Here is a 27,112-nt window from a genome sequence, read left to right as displayed (position 1 = left end):
CTTACTGGCTACACCAAAACAGTGTTTCTTACTTGATTATATATCAGAAATGAGAAGTAGTTGTTCTTGAATTGTATTCTTCACCATCTCAGCACATGGTTATAGAAACATTTCCTATCATTTATATAGCAATTTAAGGTCTTTGAAACACTTTGCATACTGCTCTTGTTCCCCACCACAAGCCTGTCACATACATATTATTACCATCCCCATTTTACAGATGAGGAAACTGAGGCTGAAAAATTTCAATCATTTGCCCATGGTCACACAAGTTAATGTCATGGATAGAATTTAGACTCATCTTCTTGATTTCATTCTCCACTTAGAGGTTTTAAGTCTCTAACCTTGGCCTATAACCCAGAACAGACTGCTTTTATAGTTATTATTTTAGCTGATTTAAATATTTCAGTAGAAGGGTCTTAAAGATGTTAGATTTAGAATGTCATCTGTTAAATGTGAGTGGATTGGACTGAATGATGCCTAGCATTTCTTCCAGCTCAAACATGCTATGATTCTTTGTTTCTTGATGAGACAGTGACCTGTACCACAGAATGACATGCCATTGAATTAGATCATTGTGCATGATCAACCTGATAAAATCAAACCATAAAATCAACAGCAAAACAAAAGAAATCTTGGAACACCAACATCTTTAAAGAAAACATCAAAAATCTAGATACTTAACCATGACTCTTTCCATTTCTTCCCCAGCAAAACTACTTTAAAAAAAAAAAAAACCAGACATGTTTTTATGGCAGTTCTTTTCTGGGGCTGGGAAACTGGAGATTGAGGGGATGCCTATCATTTGCGGAATCACTGAATAAATAGTGATATGTGATTGAGTTGAAATTCCGTTCTGTTATGACTCACTAAAAGACTTGCACAAGCAGATGAAATGGGAAATGTACCTTATACATAGTAACAGCAATATTGCAGGCTGATCAGTTCTGAATGACCTACCTTCTCTTAGCAATGCTGTGACCCAAGAGGACTTGGAAGCACTTACTATAAAGAATGCTAGCCATCCTATAGACAGAACTGATGGAGTCTGAATATAAACCATTTTATTTTTCTTTAGGTTTCTCTTTTTTTTGGGGGGGGAGGTTAATGTTTATTTTTACAACAGTGTAATGTAGTAATGATTTCCATGGCTGCCCATTTTTTACCTATACCAAGTAACTTGCTTTCTCAGTGAGGGGGATTAGGGTGGGAGGAGCAGAGAGAATTTGAAAATCAAGGTTTTGGAAGTGACTGTTAAAACTTGTTTTTGCATGTAACTGGGGAAGGGATTAAATTTTTTTTAAAAAGGGAAAAAAGACATGCTAAATAGTAGTACATTTGACTCGTTGAATTTCTCCTTTCTAATAGAAATGCTGAATGTTGAATTAACTTTTTAAAATTGTGACCCCATGCAATGAAGACACAAACTAATCGACTCCTTAGTGATTGAGCATTTTCTGTTATTTCATTTCCTTCTGTGTTATTGAACTTTTTCACTTTTCTCTACTGTTTGGATTGACATGAAATTTATTTGACAAAGCAAAAAAATTAATGATCTGTTTACAATTTCTGCGTAATCATTTTCTCATTTTCCCAAGTTCTTATGGAATTGAACCAAGAATTTCTACAGAATTGGTCCTTAGGAAAGTTTTTACAATTTTGAATATTTGTTATATTTTTGTATTCATGACTTGTTTGTTGCCATTTAATATTCTCTACGCTATTCCTCCTAACCCTGATTACAGCTGGCAAACTCAACTCTCACCCAACAAATAGGCAGTTATAATAAATGTAAATAAAGTATCAACATCACTGGGAATGATGCCAACCATTATGAAGGACAACTGCACTTCAAACAATCTTGTTCTCCATAGAGGACAGCTTATTATCAGACTTGTAAGTAGGGGGTGTTTATAATTTTAAACATGTTTTCATCATGGTTCCTCCCCCTGCTGTTTTTCTGACAACAGTATTTTCAGGGTTTCATGTCTCTTCTGTCCTTCCTACATCAAAAATATATATGTCGTAAGAAGACTGTGTCACCCTACTGTAAGGAAGGAGGAAACATATACTAGACTGTAGTTTTGATCAGATTAGTTCAGTTCTTATAGCTTTGTCATAAAAAATATATTGATGTCCATACAAATGTTCAGCTACCTCTTGTTAGTCTCTTACAAGGTATATTCATGTAGAGTATTTGTTACTTAACTGAATCTCTATATAGCAGTTCTTTATTCTTTGACTCTCTGAGATGCACATTGAATATTGTTAGCTTATTTTAAACTGCACTAATACTATCAGTTATAAATATGAATCTTTTCTACAGCGAAAAGAATATAACATTTTTGTTCATACATACATGTATTAAAGCAATGTCTCTAGCTAACTAGAGTAACAGAGGCATGTCCATCTTTCTACATATCCCCCAGCAGGCAGCATTTTGTAAGAGACAGTGTGCTGTGACACAAGATAATCCTATGATGAGCTATGAACCATAATTGGGGGCAAGGAGTTTTCTAGAGGAAGATAATAAATGATAGAATGAGAGGCTTGTAATGTTGTATTGACATATTCCTGAGACTCTCATCAGCTCAATGGTGGCGAATTTGGCTTTGTCCCCTCTACATGAGTACATGGATCTTTAAGAAATGTCCCTTCTTTTTAGTTCTCTATCTCTTATGGTCCTTCTATCTTCTGACTCCCTTCAGGTGATGCTATGTCTCTGGCTGCCTTCTAAAATACTCAATGCACATTGTCTCTTCTCTCCTGACTGTTGAGTCCTTGAGGGAGTGTCAGAAAGCTCCTTGCTCCCCATTTTCACTTCCAAGTTCTCACTGTATTGGGCAACCATCAGTAAACTCTCCTTGAAGGTTCATTAATGAATGGTCTGCTCAGTCTCATACCCAGTCCTTCATCTCCTTTTGCAGGCCTTGGCAGAGATTGTCCCCTATGCTTGGAATGCATTCCCACTCTACCCCTACCTCTTAGGCTCTGTTGTTGATGTCATATACTTTATTTGACTGGCAGAGTAAAATCATTAGGGGACTAATTACCCTTTCTGTGTGGACATCTTCTCATTTCCCCATATTTTTACAGAATTGAGGGACTGAGATTCCTAATTTGAGATCCTTAAAACTCTGCTCAAATGGCATCTTCTGTTTGAAACTTTCCCCATCCTCTAAATACTAGTTTTCTCCCTTTAAATAGTTCATATTTTATTTATTTTCCATATATCCATTTATTTCCATGTAGTCTCCCCCAATTCAATGAAAGCTCCTTGAGGCAGGCACTGCTTCATTTTTGTGTCTATATCTTAACACTTAACGTAATACCTGCCTTTTAGTAGGATTTACCAAATCCCGGTGTCTATTACACATCACCTCTGAGGATATTCTTACTCCTTCCATTTTCCTCACCAGACTCACTGTTCTTTGTAACATCCTTATTTCTATTGAATATTACCAAATTTCCAGTCACTCAGGTTTATAATCTCAGATAGGTTCTGCAGGGCACAGAGTTCCAGGCTTGAGTCAGGAAGTTCAAATCTGGCCTCAGATGGCTATCAGCACAGTGACTCTGGGCACCCATCTCTAAGAGCTATTTTGAGAATCAAATGAGATAATATTTGTAGAGTGCTTCACACAGTGACAAGTTACACACCTTCCCTCTCCTTCCTATCCTCCCTTCCATCCCCTTTCTTACTCCATATACAGTCAATTGCTAGATATTATTGTTAATACCTCTAAGATATCTCTTGCATATTTTCCCCTCATTCTACTTGTACAACTATTATACTAGTTCTTATCCTCTTCACCCTTCACCTGAACTCTTTCTCTACTCCAATCCATCCTCTACTCCACTGGTAAAATGATCTGACCATGTCACCCCTCTACTCAGTATGCTCCAGTGGCTCCCTATTACATTAAGATAAAACATAGACTCTTCTGTTTGTCATTCAACTTATCCTAACTTTCCACTCTTTTAACCAATCCACTCTTACATCACTCTATTTACTTTCTCTGTGACTTTACCCAAGTTGCCTCTTATGCCTGAAAAGCTCTCCTCATCTGCCACTGAACATATCTGACTTCCTTCAAGACTCAGCTCAAGTATCCCCTTCCTGGTACCCCTTAACTTCCTGTGACCTTCCATGGCTTTTCTATATACCGATGTGTATGTTTTTTCTGCTCTATTTGAATGCAAGCTCCTTAAAGGCATGGACTATGCCTAAAATATAGAAAACACCTAATTAATGATTGATGGTCAGCAGGATTTTTTTTTTAGGTTTTTGCAAGACAAGCAGGATTAAGTGGCTTGCTCAAGGCCACACAGTGACTGCATTAAGTGTCTGAGGCCAGATTTGAATTCAGGTACTCCTGACTCCAGGACTGGTGCTCTATCCACCACACAACCTAGCTGCTCCTGGATTGTTCTTTCCAGACATTAGTTCCTCCTTATTCACTTTGAGGATGAACCCATTCTAGGACTGTGTCTGCAGAGATTATTTTTCCCTATCCATTACCTAATTGCTTCAATCCCAATTTCTTCTCTTTTCTGCTACTAAGGTACAAATTGAGTTTTGATGATTCTTTTGATTGAGTTGAGGTGTTGGTTCAACCCAGTGAAGGTCTGGTTAGCTTTCAAGATTCCCAACATTGACATCGGTAGTTCATGTGAATCCTGATTTATGTGAATCCTGACTTGCGGGAAACATGAGCCATATGCTCACAACTATTTTAGCAGATAGGAACTAGACATAAGATGAATAAGAAGAGCTAAATCCTTAATCAGATTTTATTGAACACTGGGAGTGCATCATAGTGGCAATATTCATGTCCCTAAAGTATTGTGGGTTTTTTGAGTGGTCTAACATGCCTACCTGAGTACTATTCAATTTCTGGAAATTCTCTCTTTCCCTCCCATGGGCTTCATTAAACCAGTTTTCCCTAGTTCATAATGATGGCCTTGGATAAAAAGTATGATTTGGTCAAAAGGGAGTCTTCTTAGCACACCACCTGGTTAAGTCCTATTCGTATGTATGAAAATAGTTTAATGGACATCAATAGTGGAACATAAATTATCCCTTTTGTTGATATAACTTAATTGTTTCACAGGAGAGGATCTTAGAGAAATCGGATCTCTCTTAGAGAAATCAATCTTTTTCTCATTTCTTTCACATTATTCAGTTTCATAGTCTATACCACTTAACCACTACTTATTTGGGGGTTAGTATTTTTTGATTCCTTAAAATAAATATGCTAATAACATTTTAGAGGAATCATTCTTGAAATTGTTTATAATTTGCATTGATTTCTTTTGTTGTAACTTCACCTTTATTTTCAAAGGTATTCTTCCTCCCTCCCTCCTCCTCTAATCTACAAGTCTCTTTTGACAAATAATTTCAAAAGACCTGGGGTAGGAGTGGCAAGGAATGGCAATTCAGAAAACCCTACTGAGTCATTAGAACTGGCTATAGATTCAGTTTTCTAGGTTTTTCTCTTAGAGCCAGTCCTGGTATCATTACACAATTACACAGCATTCAGCTGACTTGGGGGGCTCCACTTGTTCTACTTAATCCAGTCATATTTTAAGTTTTGATGATTAGATTTGTTTTCCTCATTTATTTCTTTTCTTTTCTTTTTCTCCCCTTTCGAAGGGCTACTCTTAAATATATTTTCTTTTGCTATGATAGTAATGGTAGTCTTGGATTCTGAAGATTTTGTTTGAATTCTGGCTCCTAGTTATTGGTGAACTTCTTTAGGACCCAGTCACTTCATTGGTAAAAGGGGGAAATCAAAGAGCTTTTGTTGTAAGACCCTGAGTTTCAAAACCTATGAACTTTTGCCTAAATTCTGCTCCTAAGTTTCTGCCTGGTCATCTATTGGACCATGCAATAGGGGAAGCTCCCCGAGGACCTGCATTCGATGATAACACACCACACTATCTCAAGACAACCAGCAGATGCTTGGAACTCCCCTACCAAAGCATATATAAGGTCTCTCCTCACTTTACTTGGGGTTCCAGGATCCTAGCCCTGTCCTAGGATGGAACCCTAGCTCGAGCTAGTTTAATAAACCCTTGCTATTGCTTCTCCATCGTGTTGAGTGCCTCTGTTCCATAATTGGGGACTCTGACCTTAACACTTGGGGGCTCTCCCGGGATCCCCAGCAGAGGCCACAAGATGCACTTGGAGGGGTATCTAAAGTAACCAAGTCCGTGGCTCTGTATTTGGACTAAGCTGGCAAGGGACCTAGGTGAACACACTGCTAAAGGTCACCAGTGGGTTGTGGTGGAAGACATTACCCAACCCTTCGGGAGGTCAGTACTGGAAGGACTGATAAGGGAACCCTTCTGCAGGTCAGGAATGACTGACAGATGGGAATGAGACAAGGTTAACCTGAATTTTTTTTAGGACCTGGCTAGCAACACTTAGTCCCACTGGAAGAGACAGATGCTGACTGGTTATCTATCACCTTTGCTTCTTTTGCTTTGCTTCTGCTTTGCTTATCGCGCTTAATCATTTCATCTAAGTTCCAGCTGAGATGGCACAGACCCAGACCACTCCTCTGAGCCTGCTCCTAGACCACTTTAAGGAGGTCAAGGGACCTTCCCTTGATTCTTTGCTGCCACGGTGTTTCCCCCTCCCTCCCCCTTACAGAAGAGAGAGCTACTTCAGGAAGAATTAGTAAAGTAAGTAGTCAGTTTACTCTATTTGAAGAAGGGGGGGCAGGGAATGTTCTATTTGGGCTAGGGGATTTCTGAATGACTGCCTTCTCCAGAATTTTAGCAGTTGTATTTAAAAAATGTTACATATTAAAACCTTGGAATGGAAGGTGCATTGTGAAGAGTGGAATCATAGCTTTTGTATGAACTACGTGACTCTAGTTCGGAATGATGTGATTTGAGGTCAGGGGGAGCTAATGAAAAGGAATGGTGGAAAATGTGAGTTGTATAGTTGGAGTAAGAGATTCTGAAAGGACTGGGATTCAAACGAGAACTTTGAAGGCTGAAGTGGAGAAGGGTTCCATGTGAACAGCAGTTGAACATGGGTCAGTCGAGCCTGAGAGATAGGCGAGCGCCGTTCCGAAGGGACGGGCCATGGCCTCTGTTGCCCTCAGTCGATCGAAAGGGAGACGGGTTCAGATCCCCAAATCCAGAGTGGTGGAGATGGGCGCCACGAGGCGTCCAGTGCGGTAACGCGACAGATTCCGGAGAAGCCAGCGGGAGCCCCGGGGAGAGTTCTCTTTTCCTTGTGAAGGGCAGGGCCGCCCTGGAATGGGTGCGCCCCGAGAGAGGGGCCCACGCCTTGGAAAGCGTCGCGGTTCCAGCTGCGTCCGGTGAGCTCTCGCTGGCCCTTGAAAATCTGGGGGAGAGGGTGTAAATCTCGCGCCGGGCTGTACCCACATCCACAGCAGGTCTCCAAGGTGAACAGCCTATAGTTCTCAAGGTCCTCTTGGCCCAGAAAATTTGTGTTTCTCACCTCATGTTTATGAAAGGGAATATTGATATGTGAGATCAGTGTAGTTTATTATCTGTTAAAGAAGGAATTATACATATTACTGTATTGTTAAATTTAGAGCCCTCAGCCCCTGAATTTCCACACCCCATCCCCCACCCGTCACCAGATCCCTTCTGTTCCCCCTTAGAAGATTCCTTCGCTAGATCAAAAGGGGGGAATGCAATAGCAGGGAAGGTAATGAACTCTCCTAGACCTGGCTCCCCTTCCCCCTGAAGCAGTCTACTCCCCTCTTGGAAGATTCCTTTGATGAATAAAAAAAGGGAAAGAGGGTAGCAGGAGGATGGTGGGGAACTCTAAAAATCCTTACCTACTTAAGCCTTAGAGGGAAAGAACCCTCCACAGGTGGGATGTGTGATTGGGAAAAAGAAAAAAAAATATCTAAGATCCAGGGGTTAAGAGACTCCTTGATTGAAAGGAAATCAAGTTTAATGACTATCTGCTGGCCATGTGGCCTGAGTGCTCATTCTCATTGTTTCTAAAGTTTGTGAAAGCATTCTGAGGGTTCTAAAAGAAGAATACTAGTGTTGTAATATTCTGATAAAATTTGTACAGAATGGGAGGAATTAAATAACCTAGATTGTTAAATTAGTTTGGGATTAAACTGTTTTAACACTGTTGGAACTTTTGCAAGGAGTTTGGGATTTTAAAACTCTATTATAACACCTTTGGGTTAAGAAAACTGGTATTGGGTTACTAAGAAGAGAAACACCTAGGTTATCAGGGATGTTTACTGATGTCTTTTTGGGAAAAGCTCTAATTGGTTTTAATGTTGAATTTAATAATGCTAACAGTTTTTTTTTATTTTGGATAGAGCTTTTGGAATGTGAGTGCTGGATTCTCTGTATAAGGTACTCTAAAGTTTTTATCAAACTAAGCTGTTGGAAAGTTAGTTGAATTGTAATGACATTGGGGTTTTAAATGTGTCATATGTATGAGATTGGATTCTGAGAATTTGGGTACAGACAAAAATGTAAAGAACATGGGATGTTCATTTTGCTTTTGTTTACAAGGGAAATGAGATGTTTAAGAATCTTAATGTTGAATGTATATTAACAATGTATGTTTAAAGAAGTCAAGAATGTGGACTTCTCTCTTCGTAACTGCAGACAGCTGATGGGGGTCTCTGAACAAATTACAATTGTGGGCCTGATTGTAAGGTAACTTATGGATGAATAAGATGTTTTTATCAGTTATGTGATGTTCTTTTGTAACTGCAAAGAGATAATATTTGCAATATTTAGCTATCTCTTGTGAAAATGTTTTTTTTAAATTGTTAAAGCCTGGGATTAATGTGATTGCTTTGAAGAGCAATAAGGAAAATATGAAAAATTATGACACTTTCAGGGATAGATCTGTGGGTTCATGAATAATGTGGGGTTTTTTTTAGGTTTTTGCAAGGCAAACGGAGTTAAGTGGCTTGCCCAAGGCCACACAGCTAGGTAATTATTAAGTGTCTGAGACCAGATTTGAACCCAGGTACTCCTGACTTCAGGACCTGTGCTTTATCCACTATGCCACCTAGCCCCCCCTATGAATAATGTGATAATGAAGGAATTACTTTGTACAATCTAGTAATTTGTGTGTTACTCTGTTACTCACAGAAATTAATAACGCATGCTGGAATTTAAAGCTACCTAAGATGTTTTAATGGTTTTAAAGAATTCTGAAAAGTAATTTGTATGTTAGGGTTGGCTAGGTGGCACAGTGGTTAGAGCGCTGGCCCTGGAGTCAGGAGACCTGGGTTCAGGTCAGGCCTCAGATACTTGGTGATTGTCTAGCTGTGCAACCTCGGGCAAGTCACTTAACCCCAATTACCTTGCATGATTTCAGACAAAGGGATGTCTGAATGTAAGAGGTAGGAGACAGGCCTGTAGGGCCAGTCATAGTTAGAATACCAGATGTTAGGCAAAGACCCAGGAAGGATAATCCAAGCTTTATGTAGGGGATTTCATTAATTGGGACTCCATTAAGATTATAATTGGAATTTAGTGAATTGTATTCACTGGAAGTTCTAATTAGGTAAAACAACCATTTTAGATCACAGGACTTTTAATTGATTTTCTCTTATGTCAGATACCAGGATGGTCAACAAAAAGGAAATGCCACTGGGTAAATGTCATGTTCTTGCAGCCAAGGAAGCCAAGACTGGGATGGGTGGCCAAAGGGGCAACTTCTCAGTAAGGCTGAGGTTGGACCCCTTTGACTTGATTTCCCCAAAATGACATTTGGCTAATATCTCACCTAGAAGAATAAATCTGGCCTAAGACATTTGACTTACCCATGTGACCTCTGCCTGGACACTGCCATGCAATATTTATATCTATAAAGGAATTTTCCTTTCATGTCCTGGATCTTTATGGCTAATTACTAAGCAAACTAGAAAAAGAAATTTTAGGTGAGTTGGATCTAATAGCCAGAAGATAGGTTAGGTGTGTGGCTCTAACACCTGCTAACAGCTACATGTTATGATAGGAATTAAGTTTCTTTAATTTTTAGAAAGGATATTTAGGTAAGAAGAAGAATGGAAAATCCTTAGGATAATTATAGTTCTAAGGTCTAGCTTAAGGAAAGGAATGTGAGTCAGATCAGTATATCAGGAAAAGGAAAATCAATGGTTTATTTGAGAATATTTTGAAAAATTTCATTTTGGTTAAGGATTTATGAGCCATTATTGTAATAAGAGCAAAGGCTAAGATTGTTTTATTTTTAAACCATATGCTGGGTACTCTGAACTAAGATGATTGTAGAACGTATGTTACAAGCTTAAGAAGTATGACAATTCTCATTGGGAGTTCGCTCATATAGTAAAAGTTTATTGTGTTAAAATTAAGTATGCGCATCAATATGGCAATAAGGCAAAATGTAAATTACAATAAGCCCCAAAATCTCATTGTCTTGTGAAGAAAACGTGTTTTGATCTAAGTGAAATGTTATGCAGATTCTTTACCAGAAGACAAAGTTTCAACTAGTTATCTGAGCTGAAGAGGACTTTTTGGAACAGATTCAGAAGATGCAGAAGGATGTTGGAGGTCTCCAGGAGAGGAGAGAAGAGAGCAGAGACACTGGGCCAGTTCATCCAACTGATGGTACTCAGGCAGTCTTACAACAGTCTCCCTGGGGGTTCTGTGCATCCCTTTGCAGAGCATGAGTGCTCCTGGATTGAACAAGAAGAGGAGGGAATGTAAGACCCCGAGTTCTGAAACCTATGAACTTTTGCCTAAATTCTGCTCCTAAGTTTCTGCCTGGTCATCTATCGGACCATGCAATAGGGGAAGCTCCCCGAGGACCTGCATTCAATGATAATACGCCACACTATCTCAAGACAACCATCAGATGCTTGGAACTCCCCTACTGAACAATATATAAGGTCTCTCCTCACTTTACTCGGGGTTCCAGGATCCTAGCCCTGTCCTAGGACTGAACCCTAGCTCGAGCTAGTTTCATAAACCCTTGCTATTGCATCTCCATCATGTCAAGTGCCTCTGTTCTGTATTTGGGGACTTTTCTTGGACCTTAACATTATGACCTACAGAAGACTGTGAAAAAAGCACTTTGTACTCTTCTAAGTGGTTTAATGCAGACTTTTCAGAGCCTGACTTAGTACCTTGAACTAAGATGTTTAAAAGATGATTGTTGGATTTAATTATTTACTCATATTTTTGATGTGGCCCAGCACTCCAACTGAATAATAAACAATTCAGTTGGACAACTATTCATTAAGTTGTACAACTTTAGTTGATTTGCAAAGTGGTGAAAGAGAACCCCAGTAAACAGCTCCCCCATGTGTTTTATTTCTTTTTGAAATGTTAAGTGTGCATAACTCTGGTTTTCTAGCAGTTTATACAGACTCTCTGGAATTTCCATCTTAGTCTACATATCTTCTCAGTCCAAGCAGAGACATTTAAAGTGGTTATTGCTTCTGTTTTCATTTTCTGGTCTTTATCTTATGCAGGATGCATTTTCTCTGTTTTTATGGAAAAATAGAGTGAAAGTTTATTAGTGATTGACAGTCATTATTGAGTTAATCAAGAAACAACTGTATCACAATAAAATTAGGTCAGTTGATATAGAAATAATCCAGAAATTTGTAAGGGAAAATATTATATTCCGAGACTGGCATTCTTGGTAACAAATGCTACTGAATAATACTCCTCCCACATTTGAAAATTTATGTAAATTTCACTTACCAAATGGATCAAATATAAATAAAAATATTTAAACATATCTCTCATATTTTCAGACACTGCCAACATTTATATATAGGGTTTGCAAAATACTTTATATGCATTATCTCATTTGAGCCTCCCAACCATCTTGTGAGGTATAGGTAATTATAACAGTTAATAATGCTTTAAGCATTTGACATAAGAGTTAATAGAATGACAACAAATGAAAGATTGAGAACTCAAATATTCAAATGAATTTGTGATCCTATCAGTTTGGGAACTCCTTGAAATGATATGGAATCCAAGAAATCCTTTGCATCTCTTGCTTACATTCTCTTATGAGTTTGTCAAAAGTCCTCCCTTCCCCCATCTTCTTTCCCCTTCTTTCTCTTTTTAATATTTTTTTCTTAAAACATATTTATTATATGGGATAGCTCTGGGCCAAGTAGGGAGAGAAATTCTGTCAACATAAAAAATCAAGAAAATTCATTTTTAAAAAGAAATCATTGGTCTATTCCTTATTCCTATATATTTCATTTATCTATTTAATAATATATTGGGCAACTAGATGACATAGAGGAAAGAACACTGGATCTGGAGTCTGGAAGACCTGAGTTCAAATCCCACCTCAGACACTTACTGTGTGACCCTGAGTAAGTCACTTAGCCCCCATCTGTCTCAGTTTCCTCACGTATAAAATGATAATAATAATAGTACTCAACTCCCAGGGTTGTTGTAAGGATAAAATGAGGTTATAACTGTATATATCACTTAGCACAGTGCCAGACATATAATCTATTTCATAAACATTAAACATCTTGGTATTGTGCTAAATGCTAGGGATTATCATCATGTTGTTCCCCCACCCCCCAGGAAAGCTTAAATTCCTGGAAAGTTTACTTTTCTATTTGTTTTACTTTACTTTGTATTGGTTTTTATTTTTGTTTATATTTTCAATTTTCTTTATATTTATATTCATTTTTATTTTCTTTATATTTTAGGGGATTTTTTTGTTTTTATGTTTGTTTTACTTTTGTTTTTGCAAGGCAGTAGGGTTAAGTGACTTGCCCAAAATCACACAGTTGGGCAATTCTTTAGTGTATGAGATTGGATTTGAACTCAGGGCCGAGGCTCTATCCACTATGCCACCTAGCCACCCCTAAAAAGACTTTTAAAATCAGAGCAGGGTCAGGTAATCTCTTAATATTTGGATTTCTGAAAAAAAGAAATCTAAAAGACGAAGCTGACTCCAGGAAAGACTAGGTCTAGGGTTAACCGAAAAAGCATATAGATTTGGGTAGCTAGTATTAAGTGTAAGTATCCTAGAAGCATAAAGACACTAAAGCTATGCTATAAAGAATATAGGAAATCTTCACCCCACACATCTATAAACATTTCTCTATTTCATACTTTGTGAAATTTTAAATGTTAAAGTCTCTATGGAGTGTTATGAAGAAGGATTACTCTAAATGGAAACTGTGAAATATATACCTTAATGAATGATGAAGGGGCGGCTAGGTGACACAGTGGATAAAGCACCAGTCCTGGAGTCAGGAGTACCTGGGTTCAAATTCGGCCTCAGACACTTCATAATTACCTAGCTGTATGGCCTTGGGCAAGCCACAACCCCATTGCCTTGAAAAATCTAAAAAAAAAAGAATGAATGATGGGGCAGCTAGGTAGTGCAGTGGACAGAGCACTAGCATTGGAGTCAGGAGGACCTGAGTTCAAATCCAACCTCAGACACTGCATGGCTGTGTGGCCTTGGGCAAGCCACTTAACACCATTTGCCTTGCAAAAACATAAAAAAAAGAATAAATGATGGAATACTGCTTAGAAAAATGAAAAAAAATCTAAAATAAAAACTTTAATTCTTCCTACAAAAGGAATTTCTTTACAAACAGATTTTTAGGGCCCCTAGATATGTTAATTTTGCAGTATAACCCATCCTCACAAATTATCTAAAGTGCTAATTGATGGCTAAATATGAGTGAATATTTTACTGCTCCGGGCAAGCAGCCAACACCCCAGTTTTATTTCTTCATAGGAATATTCCTTACACGCTAATTGACTAGAATATAGCATCACAGATGACAAAATATAGAACTGAGTTATTCCGCATTAGATCTTTTGCTTATGCTTCTTTAAATAAAACAAATCTCATCCCCCTGGGGGATAGTCAGAGAAGGAAAGGCTTTCGCATTTCATCACTATATGTTTAGATCCAGAGAACAGTTTCTCTAAATTGTGTCAAGTGGAGAATGACTACTACTTGAGTTCAGTGTTTCTTCCTCCTTATCTCCCACTCATTTCATGCACCTGATAGCGTATATGTCTATATATTGTTTGCCACCTTCAGGAAACAACAATAAAACTCACTGCTTATTTCTTTATTACAGCTGATGGCTCTTTAGATCACTATCATCTCTCTTTACTAAAAGTGATTAAGTTGACATTTGGCCTGGGAACTGGCTGGAGAAAACCATTATTAAAAGTGGAATCTAGGAATGAGCCAAAGGGCCCGACCTTAAATTCTGCACATGAGTCCAGGATGGATTGGGAAGCTCTCAAGAATGACATTCTGAAGAATCAAAGAGAAAAGGACAGAACAAAGTTGATTCAGTTCAGTTCAATAAGTGTTAAGTGCCTAATGTGGCAGACACTATGCTAGGCACTGGGAATGCAAAAAAGAGAACAAAATAGAGTTTTTGTGGATGGGGGTAGGAGGAGAGTCAGTGAACAGCATGTTCACATATAAATTTAAAATTAATACAAAATAGTTCAAGGAGCTGGTAGCAGAAAGACTGAGAAATGGGTGAGTGAGGAACAGAATCCTGTAGGTGGTAGCTCTGATACCAAGAGATATAATGGCTTACCGAGAAATAGATATTCAAAGGAGAACATTTCAGGCATCGAAGCGGGAGATCAAATAGTATGTACAAAGACTACAGAATAGGCCAGTGTGGCTGGAACAGACTGTGTAGGAAGGGAAGGAACGGGTAAGCAACCCTGAAAGATAGTGTAGAAACAGATTGCAAGGAGCTTCATCTGTGCTTTAGTAACATCAATTTGTCAGCCATTTTGAAGATGTATGGTAGAGGGAGGTGGCCTAATAGGCTATGGAAATCGTACAGATGAGAAATGAAGGCGAGAAATATGTTGGTAAATGTGTAAAAACAGAGAATAGGGTGTATGTGAGAAATGTTGTGGGGATAAAATAGACAAGATTTGGCAAGAGACTGAATATAGAGTCTGAGGTGGCCAGAAGAGATGATAATGACTTCAGAATTGCCAGTTGTCTGATGGGAAGGGCAGTGATAACCTTAACAGAAATAGAGAAGTTAGAAAGAGGGTGAGTTTAGGAGCAGAGATAATGAATTCTAGTTTTGACAAGTTGATTTTGAGATGCCTGTGAGGCACTGTTTATTAGGCAGTTGGACCTCAGAAGAGCAGTGAAGAGTTATCTGTTGATTTGGGAAACTGATTAAAACTGATTAAAATCACGGAGACAGAAAGCCACTTGCCCATATATACATTCATATATTCGCATGGGGAGCTAGGTGACATAGTAGATAGATCACTAGCCTTGCAGTCAGGAGGACAGGAGTTTGAATCCAGCCTCAGATACACAACACTTATTAGGTGGGTGACCTTGGATAGGTCAATTAGCCCTGATTGTCTCACATGCAGAGCCTTCTCCAGTTGTCTTGATTCCTATCTAGCCACTGGACCTAGATAGTTCCACAGGAGAAAGTGAGACTGGTGACTGAGCACAGCAGCCCCTTTTCTCAAATCCAATTCATGTGATTGTCATGGCATCACCTCTCTGATGTTGTGGTCTTCTTCCAGAATGAAGAATAAACATCATCATCATGTCTTCATACACATTTAGAGTTAGAGTTGGAGAGAACAAGACTATGAATGAGTTCATTGAGCCAGGTCCCAAAGAGAAATTAAAAAAATATAATAAGGAAAAGATTGATTCAGTTTAATAAGCATTGTGTTGCCTATTTGGAAGGTGCTACTTTACTTACTGATAATGATACAAGAAGAGAAATAAAGTATTTCCTTGCACTCATTGTCCTTTAGGAATTTAAACAGTACATGAGCAAAGGGAAGGATTTTCTTTAGGTCAGAAGTAGAGAGACTTCCTCTTAGCTTGGCACAAAGGGGGAAAATGGAAGATGATGTTCAAGGTTGTAGATATTTGATGTGCATTTGTTTTGAAGATCACAGTAGATGGCTTAAATTTTTCAGTAACATGTGACAAGCTTCTTCAGAGAAGGAAGGAGATGGAATGTTATATGTGGCTTGAGAAAAGTCAGTTTCAGTAGACACTGTGGGGAGAGTGATGGTCATTGAAAGAAGAGAAAAAGATTTTCTTGTGCAAGATTGAGTTCCCATTTGAGAACTGCTACCAAATATTTTTCAACCAAATTGATATCATTTGCTTCTACATCACCTATATTCCCCTATCGAAAGAACCTTACCTGATAGTAAAAATTTTTAATTTTTTTTTAGGTTTTTGCAAGGCAATGGGGTTAAATGGCTTGCCCAAGGCCAAGCAGCTAAGTAATTATTAAGTGCCTGAAGCAGGATTTGAACTCGGGTACTCCTGACTCCAGGGCAGGTGCTCTATACTCTGCACCAACTAGCTGCCCCAGTAAAAATTTTTAAAGAAAAATAAAAGGTCATCAAATCTGTGATGATGATTATTGCACACTCTTTGACCAAGTAATGCCCCTACTAGATCTGTATCTCAAAGAGATAAAAACAAAAAGGAAAAGTACATACATGAACAAAAGCATTGATAGCAACTCTTTATGTGGTGGCAAAGAATTAGAAATTAAAGGAATGGCCATTAATTGGGAGTGACTGAACAAGATGTATTTGATTGTAATGGAAGACTATAGTGGTTTAATAAATGACAAGCATCAGGAGGCTCTCAGAAAAATATAGAAAAACTTACTTGAAGTGATGTGGAGTGACATGAGCAGAATCAGGAGAACATTGTACATGATAGCAGAGATACTGTGTGATGATTACCTGTGAAGGACTTAGCTATTCTCAGCAATCCAATGATCCAAGTCAATTCTGAAAGGCATGGCAAAAAATATTATCCACCTCCAGAGAAAGAAATAACGGATGGAGTCTGAATGCAGATTGAAGCAGACTTTTTTCTTTAGTTTATTTTTCTTGGTTTTTATTTGTGTTTTCTCCCAAAACATAATTAACATGGACATGTATTTTGCATGACTGCATATGGGTATTCTATATGAAACCGCTTGCCTTCTGAAAAAGGGAGGAGGGAAAGGAGGAAAGTAAAGAATTTGGGACTCAAAAAATTTTTATAATGAAAGTAAAAATTGTTTTTACATGTAATTGTTGGATGAATTATTAAATTAAAAAAACTTACATGGACAATTCTGACATTATACGTAGTATTTCATACCCATAGTAACCCACATGGAGCTTTTACTAATTATTTCTTTATTAGATGTCATTTCCTGTGAATTTCTCATTATATCTCAAGTGCTATTATTCTTTTCTTTTTTCTTTTTTTTTGTTTTTTTTTGCAAGGCAAACAGGGTTAAATGGCTTGCCCAAGGCCACACAGCTAGGTTATTTTTAAGTATCTGAGACTGGATTTGAACACAGGTACTCCTGACTCCAGGCCCGGTGCTTTATCCACTATACCACCTAGCCACCCCCCTTGCTATTATTCTTTACTTGGGCTTTTCTTTGAAAATATACAAGGATAGTGTTTTCTCCTTTCCAATTCTTTGTTAGTTTAAAACCCTTTAACTAGATTTAAAAATACCACCTTCCTAAACAGCCTTTATTAAATATATCCCATCTTTGTCAAGCAATCTATAAACTTTATGGTTGTAAACCTGGATTTTTAAAGTCAGTTCCCTTTTTCAGACACCAGCTTCTTAACCAGATCGTCATTTCCCTAATTACTTTTTCTTTTTTGCAACCCTTGCTTTCACTGGACAATAGAGAGAAAAATAGCTTATATCCCTATAATTTTCCCAAGACTTCATAATCATTGACAATACTTTATAGATGCCTTCTGAAAGGTGCCTTCATCACTAACTTGCAAAATATAGCTGTTAACCATTTTGAAAAGTCTTGCGAGGTCCTCTGTTATGTCTTAGATGCAGGCCTGAGGAAGACAACAGACTTTTTATTTTTGGCAGTTCAACAAATAGTTGCCTTCATACTTCTGAATAGGCTATCACCTCTTTTCCCCTTCTTCTTCCTCCTCTTCCTCTCTTCTTCTGATCTTTACTGGATGATTTTTTACTTTCCCTGGCTCTACTTTTTCCCTGATTCCTCTAAGTTGAGGTCAAACAACCTCTTCTTTATCTGAGCCTACAGTTCCTTCCTTTTTAGAAAGAGCCTCAAGTCTGTTTTTAAGTTCTAATTGTATATCTGTACTTTTCCTTACTTTCTCCCCTATGTGATGCTCTGTTATTCTCTGTCATACTGACATCCTCTCATCTACCACAAAACATCTTTTTCTCATTGAAGCCCAGCTTCAGTTTCTTTTACAAACTCTTCTTCCTCTCTGAAAATCTATAGAGATGCTTTCTTTGAGCCTCTTCACTTCTTCCATGACAGAAATCAGTCTATACTTGCACTATGGATAAGTTACTTAGCTATGGAAGAAATAAAAACATTACACACACTGTGTAAGTTACTGTACAATTCCCCCTGTGGTTGAGATCATCAGTTTTATTTGTTAATTGGCTTTTTTGAAACTACTTACAAATGTTTACATTTCAACCATGAGCACCTATTTAAAGCTTTTTATAGCCAATTTGGAATAAGTAGAGTGACTCAATCTCTTAATAAGCTAAAACCTTTTATAACCAATTTGCTCCACCCAGTCATTTACTCTACCATTTATTTACCTCTGTTCTATTTACTTTTTCCTCCTTACTTTGTCTTGCCTTGTTTTGCCAACTACATTCTTATCCTTCTGGAATCTCCTCTTCACATTCTATACCAGAATCTTCATTAAAATTTTATGTAGTTATTAATTTTCCTTGATCTCGCTTTTCTCATAACCCAAAAGTAAATCTGGACAAATACCTGAAACAGGAAGCAGTTCTTCAAATTAGATGTTATTTTCTACCTAATTTGCCCCAAGGCAAAGCTAAGTGGTACAATGGATAGAGTGTCAGGTTTGAAGTCAGGAGGATTCAGTTCAAATGTGGCCTTGGAAAATGATTAGCTATGTAACCCTGGAGCAAGTCATTGTTTGTCTCAATTCCTCCTCTGTAAAATAAGTTGGAGAAGGAAATCGCAAAGCATTCAAGTAAGAAAGCCCACATGGGTTCATGGAGTTGAACACAGCTGAAGATGATGAAGCACAGTTTTGTCAGATTCTCCTCCGCCCCATTCAGCCTGATACACTAGTCCCAACTCTTTCACTCCCTTTACTAGGTCATCTGCACAATTTCCTTCTCTTTATTTGGATAAAGTTCTTTGTTTTCCCACTCCTAATTCTACAACCTCCCGCCATGGAGATAGGAAGGAGTACCAGTAAAACTACCTTTGAATGAAAGTTAAATGCAAAACTTATTTCTAACATTTTTGTTAGTAGATAATTGTGGTTTTATCTTCCTGAGCCAACCTTTTTGTCCAATTTATTATGAAGTCATCTAAGTATCTTTAATTGATTTGATATTCTCTCCAACAGAGAAGATGGAAACCCATCCTTACCTTCTCATGTGACTTGTTCACATCTTTCCAGAGTATACACCCAATATATTGGGGGCATTCTTCTGATTCTTTTTGTTTTGTTTTATTTTGTTTTGCAGGGTAATGGGGTTAAATGACTTGCCCAAGGTCACACAGGTAATTATTAAGTGTCTGAGGCCAGATTTGAACTCAGGTACTCCTGACTCCATGGCTGGTGCTCTATCCAGTGCACCACCTAGCTGCTCTCCTTCCTTTTGATTCTTTTAATGTTTCAGGGTTACCAGTCACAAAATACTTAGGCTGGCCAACTTTTAGCCTTCACTATCAGTTAAAATCCATCTACCTCTTTTTTTGGTCATACATGTAATTACTCTAAAACATGTCACTTTTGGTAATATGCTGTTGCTTCCTTATCCCTGTCATATGTCTTTCCATTCCTCCCCAGGCACCTGCAATTTTGGGTCTTCAGAGAAAAAAAATTTATTTCTCTATTCCATTTCCCCCACAGTTCAGATCAAGTTGTACTGAAACAGTCTGTTCTTGAAGCAGTTATGGTTTCTGATACTGTGTACTAGGTCATGAACCCTGCCTTCTTGCACCCACTCTTTATATACTATGATAACCACAGTTGGGAAAGGCAGCTTGGTTCCATCCAAGCTCCTCCCTCTTCTACTCTGCCCATATCTGAATTCTGACCTCTCCTTTAAGACTGAGAGCACCTAGGCCAGCTTTAAACTTTCTCTTTTGCAGGGCATGCCCCAGAAAGGACAATGTCTAGCACTTAAATAAGAGACTCCTTCTTGCCATTAGAGGACTGAGAATAGGATGATCATTATGATGTGAGCAGTGAATTTGTCAGAGGCAAAATTAGGCCTGAGAGCTTCGTGACTTCCTGATGTCATCCTCCCTCCACTATGCCATACACCTTTAAGTCACACGCTATTTATGCACATCTATACGTGTCTTTTCTATGTGAAGGTGAAGTTGAAGCAATCAGGGATGGGCACATCAACGGAGGTGCGCCCCTGTTAACTTTTTAGCTAATCACTTACCGTCAGCCAGCTGGGAAGACAGTTGTTTCATACTTGAAAGAGCATATTTGAGGCAACAAAAAGAAGTGGAAGCTTGCAACTTGTAAACTATTAAGAGTTTCCTAGAAATACTAAATAGAGATAATAATGAAATGATAGAAAATATTTTCAATTGGCTGCTTAGATAAATAGCAAAATTAAAAAGGCCTGGTGCTTTTGGCTTGGTGTTCAGTTGTTTCAATCAAGTCTAACTCTTTGAGACCCCATTTAGAGTTTTTCTTAACAGACTTATTAGAGGAGTTGGACATTTCCTTTTGCAACTCATTTTACAGATGAGAAAACTAAGGCAAAGAGGGTAAAATGAGCTGAGGATCGTAGAGTTACCACATACCCGAAGACACATTTGAACTCAGATCTTTTTGATACTGTGCCTGAAGTTTTAACCACTCCATATCCTAGCTTATCTGATTGTGACTGATCTAGTCTAAATTTGAGTCTGAATAATTAGGGTTGGAAGAAGGTAACACCAATGGCTCCTCCATTGTAGTATATCCTTTTGCATATTTAATAATATCCATCTGAGGTTTGCCTGCAGATGGTATGATGTGAAATTATTTAGTATGTATACTCATCTTCTAATCAATGCAAATCATTTGACTCCATTTCTGTGGTACCTCTATAAAATGGCACAAGTTCTTTAGAACTGTGGACCCAAAAAATTCTTATAATTGATTGTAAGGGGGCGGCTAGGTGACACAGTGGATAGAGCATCAGCCTTGGAGTCAGGAGTACCTGAGTTCAAATGCAGCCTGAGACATTTAATAATTGCCTAGCTGTGTGAACTTGGTCAAGTCACTTAACCCCATTGCCTTGCAAAAACAAAAACAAAAAAAAAATTGAGTTAAAGGCAAATCATTTGGCCTGAATTAGAATATGAATCTTCCTTAATCATAGCCTTACCATATAAGGCCCATATATGATTATAAAATTAGGCTTATATGGAGTCTGGGTAGCCAGTTACACACCTTATTTATAGTTGGTGATATTCTTGTAAGTCTCAGGCTTGGCATGATGCCAGCTTTGTTCTCTGCCCCTATAACTGTTCAGGCTAGAGGGTAGAATATGCAGCATGGTGAGGTGGTCAGACCTTGCAGATAGGAGATGGATGGAATGGGAGCTAGTTTGCAGAGGGGAGCGGGCAATGGTGGAAGTGAGTGGACAGGGGAGAAGTGGACTAGGAACTTGTGAAACTGATAAGTAAACTTGGACTATGCAGATTAAAATATACATGGACTTGCCCCTGAAGCCTCCTGCCACCAAGGCTGTACATTAAAAAGGTCTAAATCTTTCCCAGCCTCCTCAGCATTCCTTTGGTCTCTCTGCATAAAGAACCTAGAAAGTAACAAGGACGAGATTTGTTTGAAACATTCTGCTCCCCTTGATTAGATAAAGACTTATAGGATTTGTATTGGACTTAAACAAGTTATAAAGGCAACAGCATGAATAGCACCTAAATTTTTCTTTTTCCTTTCCCAACCTAAAGCTTTCTAGACATTGTTTGATATTGAGGGTTCTCTGGACTTGGGCAAAAGAGTAATCTCATTTTTTAAATTTAAAAGGCTTACTTTTAAAGTCTGTTGACTGTAATAGACAATTTTGATGAGCTGGTTAACTTCAACTTCATTTTTTCCCCAGCATGATTAAATTACTAAGGTTTTTAAAGTAAGGCCAAAACCTCTGCTTTCTCTCTATCTGGTAAAGTTGAGTCAGATGCCATGGACTCCATCTCATCTCTGAGACCTAGGACCAATGGATCAAGTCATTTGGCCACCCTGAGTCTCATCTGTAAATTTCTCTCATCTGTAAAATCAAGTGGTGGTGGCAGAGGGTCTCTGTAGTCCCTTCCAGTTCTAGTTAAATAATCTCTGCTGTTCCATCTTGCTCTAGATTTGGAACATAATGATCTTGTTCTACCTTCACCACAGAAGAACCAGTGAAGCTGATGAAATATGAAAGCCTTTCTCAATTTGCTGTATTCCTCCTCTGATTCCTGAGTAGTGAGCCTGGGGTTTTCAAAGGTTAATAGCAGCAGAGGGCGAGCTGGAAAGTTTGGACCCCAACAGCAGACCTACAGGCCAGTATGGAGGTAGCAATTGATTTAAATGCAGAGCCAGATTCATTGATGTCTGATGTCTGAATTTCTCTGCTTCAGTAATTCATAAATCATTGGCAGGTTTGCAGTTTACAATAGTAGAGTGATAAGACAGTGGCTTTTTCCAATTATCCAAAAAACAATGAGACGATTAGTCTTTTTATTCTACTGCTCAGAGACTTGATAGTTCTTGCTTCATTGGATTTCCCATTACATCTTTGTTATCACTCTTAGCCTGACCATTGGCTGATGCAGTCTATACCAAAAGAACATAAGCCCTCCCAGGTTTTACCAAACTGGAAGACAGGTCCACCAGCAGACTGGCCAGCCACTAGTAGATGAATTCTCCAGTCAGGATAAACTCTGAAATAAAGAAAAATACAAAATGGTCTTCAGTCAACTGTTATCCCCTTTTGCTTCTGCAGTGATGGTGACAGTAATTTTGTGGAGAACCTAACATCTATAAATAATTCTTCAATTGATATTTTAAATTTGGCACATGCCATACTTGTTCAGCAAGGTATACTTTTCCTTAGGTTTCAATGTGCTTGAGCCATGGACCTCCTGTTTGGGCTATTTGCCACATTGGTAGAGTTTAGAAGCAACTCTATGGCATCCCTGATCTGTTATTGAAATTCAATAATTGAAATGGATTAATCAGCTCCCAGTTGCATCAGTTTCAGACTGATGGTCTATATCTCTCTCTTTCCTAAACACCTTATCAACAGGTGCCTGTTCTTATATCTCTTGAGATTTGGGACTTTTAAAATGAATCTAGAGAAAAACTAAAAAATGCCCAATTGATAATAGTTATATTTTTATATATTTTATTAATAATCTTTATCGATAAAAAGTATATTGTATAAGCAGTATTTATTAAAATTTGTTTAAATATTTGTGTTTGTTTCAAAGCATGCATTTCTGTTTTCCAGAAAGAATTTTTTAACATGTGACAATCTGTAAAATTCCTTAGTTCTAAATTAGGGTGATGTGAGCTCCTGTGGACTTCAAGCTGAGAATTCTGGTGTAGAAAAAGAGGCCCACTAGTCAAATCACAATCTGTCATTTTGTCATTGCATTCTACTGTGGCATCTCTTCTCCTGTAGCTTCAGTTGAGTCATTTCTACTATTCTTCAATTCCTGTCTTAAAGTGCTGGGCATTGATCTTTTCTGTTAAATGGCTGCTCCAGCCAGCGCTATAGATAGGTAGAGTTCAAAAGCAGGGTCTAGCAGGTCCTAGGCTGGTATCTTTTAGGATGAGAAGCCTTTTAAGAATGTATCATTAGTCTTTCACTTCCATGACTGCAGAGATGGGCAAAATGGGAACTTACATGGGCAAGTCACTTAAACCTATCTGCCTCAGTTTCTTCATTTGTAAAATAAGCTGAAGAAGGAAATGACCAACCACTTCTAGGTCCAATGGAGTCACACAGAGTCAGACAAGACTTAAAATAACTCAAGAGGGAGTCATTACAAATAAAATACCTAATAAAATGGTTAAGGAGTATAAAAGATTTTGGAGGCAAGATCTTGATTATTTTTTTTGCAGTAGATTTTCCCAATGCCAATTTTTTTCCTCTTGGTATCTGCTGTTTTGCCTGCTTTTGACTCCACAGAATAAAACGTTCTTCCTGTGATATAAACTTATCATTTCTGAACTCACTTCCATGCCACTAGCTCAAGCCTGGATTGACACCACTTCTCCCATTCTCCTCTTTCCTCTGATTGGACCAGACTCCTCTCAAAGCCTTCCTTTTTGGAGGGTGGAAACTGAACTCTCAGCCCAACTCCATTTTGCATCTGCTGCCCTTTCTGGTTTCAACTTCCACGACCAAGATGCCCCCAGAACAGTTTCTGCCTTGTGACTCCTCACTCCCCTTTCTTGAATCCTTTTATGTGTTGTCTCCCTCTTTAGATTACAAACACCTTGAGGGCAGGCACTGGATCTTTTTCATACTAAAACTCCAGGGCTTGGAACCTAATAAGAACTTAATAAATGTTAACTCAATTGGACTGAATAATCTGAAGGGGCTCATGAGTGTAGCAAATACAGAGCAATTTATAAGCCACTTCAGATTTCCTTGATGCAGTATTCAGAGAAGTGAAAGCTATCAGTCAGGTAATTTGGATTCTCTTAGGGAGTATGCAGTCTCCTTTTGTCACTGGTTTATCAATGAGCAGGTATTTTTTTAGTGCCTACTCTGGCCCCTTTGCTAGGCCCTGAGGACACAAGTACAAAGAATGAGCTAATCCCTATTTAAATTTTAATGGAGGAGACAAGTACATATAAAAATATATGCAACAGATAGAATGTTAACAAATTTGTGTGTGTGTGTGTGTGTGTGTGTGTGTGTGTGTGTGTGTGTGTGTATTAGAGAAAGACTACTAGCATCTGGAGGATCAGGAAGTGATTTATGCAGAAGATAGGATTTGAACTGATCCAGTAGGGGAGTGAGAAGGTTAGATTTGGACTTAAAGAAAATGACCATCTGCAGAGTATAACATGGGCTGGAGAAGAGAGATATTGGAGACTTGGAGAGCAACTGAGAGGCTGCTACCATGACCTAGGCACATGGTGATGTTGATAGGATACTGAGATGGGGAACGAACATAAACATGATTTATCCATAGCAAGTCTCTGGGGAGATGAATTGTCGGAGAAAGACTCATTAGGGAAGATCTGGGGTTTTAGAAAGTTGTGTACAGTGAATGCAAAAGACTTAAATTTCTTTTTCATGTTCAGAGTTCAGGACTTTGCCAAATTAGAACTATTTTTTCCTTCTTTGCATAAAGCAGAAATAATGTGCTTTTTTCAAGACAGGCTGGGACTAATTAATGTTATCTGAAAATTATATTTAAATGAGTGACTTTTTTTCATTATATGCTAACTGAAATATATTTAACATGTTAATTCTTCAAGTTCACTATTTTGTAAAAATCTAAATCTCCATTTATTTTTAAAATTCTTGTTTGGCTTTTCAAGTTACATAAATATTCATGTATTTGTAATTCAGATGAAATTTCATAAATCACAAACAATATGAAATCTGTAGGAGAGGAAGATGTATTTAATAGGTGCTCCATTAATTTGGAAAGGAATCTAATTCAGACATTTATTAGGCAATGTGCTAAGTGCTGGGGAGACAAGTAATCAAAAGAAGGACAATCTCTGCACTCCAGGAGCTTACAGTTTAGTGGGGGATGGGAAGGAAATAATACACTAAAGGAGTCAAGAAAGCCAGAGAGACACAGACTTGGAGGGACATCCCAAGGGATATCTTTTTCCCTGGAGGCAGGGCTGCAGACACAGAGTGAAGTGAGCTCAAAAGTCCAGGTTCTGGGCTTCTGTAATTCAGTCCTCCAATCAGAGGTATACAAAAGACTCTCATTTTCTAAAAAGCACTGAGGAGAACTGGATTGTTTTTATTTACACCTCTGTCACTCAGTAACCAATTAACCTTGATTAAGCTATGTCTTTTATTTGAGAAGGAACTCAAACCTTATTGTGTGAATAAATTTAGGCCCCTGTGTGTTTGTAGTAGATTGAGGAAAGTGCTAAAGGCAAGAGGTGGGGATGAAACACTCTTCAATTAGAGATATAAAACATTAGAACTGAAAGGGAACTTTGAGATCACCTAAGCAACTCTATTATTTTACAGAGGAGGAGGTCTATAGAAGGGCCCTCACCTATTCAGGTCAGGACTAGAGAGACAGACCAGGTCTCCTTACTCTCGAGATTGAACAATTTCTCTTCAGCTACTTATATTTTCTTCTCATGAGTGAAAAATAGGTTTTTAATACATTCTTTACTATGCTATCAGCAACTTCAAAGAAGTGTTAAGTGAAGAGGATCTTTGTTATTTCCTTTATTGTTTTTTTTTCCTTGGAATTGTCTATTTGTCATCAGAGAAATGCATTTGTTAAGATTTTCTTCCATATATGGGACTATGAGGAAGAATATTGACAAATATGGACTAAAAACACACTTCATAGTAGCTGAACACCTAGTAGCTGAACTTCTGGGATTGTTTTTTCCTTATTAAAAGATTTATTGTGTTTGCATTTTTATGGATTGTTTCAGTAGCTCAGCAAAATATCTGTTCTAGTAGAGCACTGTACTAGGTCATGGAGAAAATGGAAAGTATGAATAAAACTTGGATTCCTGATACATATTTACATCTCATAATGCTCTCTGTGTCCTGTATCTTCCTGATACAGCTTACATTCCAGTGGTATGTGTATTGCACTGACATAGATAAACTCTATCCTATCATGCCATCTAGGAGAACTCCTTCCATCTTTGATAAGTCACCTTGAGATCTTTGACATAATAGCTGAATCCTGTGAAGTTTCCCCAAGGCACCTATAAACTTGTATATGACAACAAGCTATGGCCTAAGCAGGAAGCAAGAAAGAGAACTAACAAAGCACTTTTTATACAAATAAATTTTAGATCCAAACAATTGGAAAAATATTAATTGCTCATGGGTGGACTGGTCCAATTACAATAATTATATTTCTACCTAAATTA

At 38.1% G+C, this 27,112-nt stretch overlaps 1 long non-coding RNA gene across 2 annotated transcripts in view; it reads left to right on the top strand.

Moving 5' to 3' along the window:
- Positions 1 to 27,112, top strand: part of LOC141497565 (uncharacterized) — a 317,802-nt gene that overhangs the window by 200,101 nt on the left and 90,589 nt on the right. The window lies entirely within an intron of this gene.

The sequence above is a fragment of the Macrotis lagotis genome, chromosome X (genome assembly GCF_037893015.1).
Source record: "Macrotis lagotis isolate mMagLag1 chromosome X, bilby.v1.9.chrom.fasta, whole genome shotgun sequence".
NCBI classification, from domain to species: domain Eukaryota; kingdom Metazoa; phylum Chordata; class Mammalia; order Peramelemorphia; family Peramelidae; genus Macrotis; species Macrotis lagotis.
Note: the sequence above shows the minus strand (reverse complement) of the source record. Positions and strands in the feature narration are given on the sequence as shown.